This window comes from Helobdella robusta (genome assembly GCF_000326865.2).
Source record: "Helobdella robusta unplaced genomic scaffold HELROscaffold_29, whole genome shotgun sequence".
Taxonomy (NCBI): Eukaryota; Metazoa; Annelida; class Clitellata; order Rhynchobdellida; family Glossiphoniidae; genus Helobdella; species Helobdella robusta.
In genome coordinates this window covers 2,299,151-2,301,809 of record NW_008704475.1, presented here as the reverse complement: position 1 = coordinate 2,301,809, position 2,659 = coordinate 2,299,151, and positions in this window count along the sequence as shown.

The window sequence follows — 2,659 nt, the reverse complement described above, 5'->3', positions numbered from 1 at the left end:
CGCCAAACATTCGGCAGAATTTATAGAATATTGTAAAAATTATGGTCTATTACCAACATATATATATATATATGTCAGGCTCTGACGATGGCACTAGCCGAAACGGCCGTCAGCGAAAGCGTTGTTTTAAATAATGTTGAATCTACCAATCTACGACATGATGAATTATTATTCAAAAAGGTAATAACAACAAATTTGGGAATTATTTTTAATAAAACCTGCTTATCCGAAAACCTGGTTCAAAATTTTATATATATATATATATATATATATAAGGGATGCACCGAAGTTTGGCCCCGGCTCCGGCCAAAATCCGGTTTTTTTTCAAATCCATCCCCGGTCGGATTTGGTAACCAGATTTAGGGCCGGATTTAAGCGTCTATCAACATTTAAAAATGTTATAAATAGAAAATTTTTTTTATTGAATTCAATTAATTTTATGTCAATAAGTTAAAGGCTAAGCATATATGACACATAATAACATCACTAATTGTGAGGTGAGCTGGACAATTTTCTTTATGATATAACACGGGTTATGCATAAATTAAAAGCTGATCTTTGTGTACAGAATTTGGCATATCACACAACTTATTTATATATTTGAATTAATTAACTATTTGCTTGGTGTTATTTTTTGATGTTAACCGTGAATGTGAGTATTTTTATTTTTTTAACGTATGTAAAATGGTAACTAAAATCCGGTCCCGGTCGGTTTTTGAATTTTAAATCCGGCCAAGTCCGAAATAAACGCATAGATTTGTTATAAAGCAATTGACAATTACGTTCTCAGAATCAACAGAGCACGTAATTATGAACAGATTGTAAATGATATGCTGTCAGCTTTCCAAAAATTAGGATGTTAATTAAATGAACCTTAAGATCCATTTTTTGTTATCCTGATATTATTTTCTGAAAATCTTAGTGATTATAACAAGAGATTGGTGACCGAATTCATCAATAAAATATACGAATGAAATATCTAGAATGATAAGATATTATCATGATGGCAGATTGCATGTTGGATGCTGAAAGGAAAGTCTGACAGCAATAATTGTCTTAGAAAATTAAACAGAAACGTTTCTGTCTTAAACTTGGATTATTCTTTTTTATGCACTTTACCTTTCATCAACTATCAAAAAAAATTTGAAATTTATTAGCTTTTAGAACAAATTAATTTTTGTGAGCTAGAATTTATAAACTGTAAAAAATTAAATAAAAATATTAAAATTGTGTTCTTGAAAAATTCTGACATGGTAGAAACATTTCCTGTACAAAAAAATGCACATTTGAAACTCATATATTTAAATTATATGTTAAATAGTTAAATCAATTAAAAAATTTGAGATAACTAAACAATGTTTCTGGTTATATTTATTGTAATATAAATTATAAACATATCATAAAATTACAAATATAAAAAATCCTGATCTCCTGTATATGCCACCTGATACTTGATCATCAGATATGATCATATTGGTAACTCAATCATGTCATACCATAACTATTCTAATATAGCATTTATTTTATAATAAATTTACTAATTTATTTTATTTCCAGTATATAATATTTTATATTATATTAATTTTAATTATATTAAATTCTAAATTATTATATATTATAATTTTTATATAATTAAATAATATAATATTAAATTATTATAAAATATTATAGTTATTATAATATTATAAATTATATAAATATAAATTGTAAAAGGCAAGCTAATAAAAAAGTAAATAGTATTTTTATTTATAAAGATGTTAGTTTATTTATAATAAAATAAATTATACATAATTTTTTTTATATAAACAACATGGTGAATAAATACATTTTTAATTAATTATTATATTTCATAATTTATATTATATAATTAATAAAATAAACAATGTATTTTATTTAGAATTTATTAGATTTATTTTTTATAAATAATTAATTAAATTATTATAAATTTAATTCGATAATGAATTTTTATACCGTTTTTGAGCTCCAATCCAATTAAATTTTAAGTTAAGGAATGCCGCAAAAATCCAGAATAAACAACTCTAACCCCAAAACTTTAACAAGCGAAAGAGAAACCTATCAGTCTATAAACAACCGGTGGATAAATTTCTGTTCAATATATACATTTATATTATATTATGCATAAATATATACGTACATATATATGTATGTGTAATTGTTTTATATCTAGTGAATATATCATATATATATATATATATATATATATATATATATATATATATATATATATATATATATATAAGATGAATTGCATATACAGTACATTCATTTTCATATACAAATTGCGTCACATGGTTATTATATCGATTGCTATTTTGTTTATTTTTAAACAGGATAAAAAATGGTCTATTACAGAACACTCATCCTTTCCTAGGTTCAGAAGAATCAACAACCATGGATATAATTATATCCATGTCAACAACACACAGACGTCAATTTTTCTTCTTATAATTATTAACCAAATTCATCATGCAAATAGAAATAAATTGTATATATATATAATAAATATATGTTATATATATATATAATAAATATATGTTATATATATATATATATAATAAATATATGTTATATATATATATATATATACATGTTATCAATCAATGTACATGCATTGTTTATTTTATTAATTATAAATAAT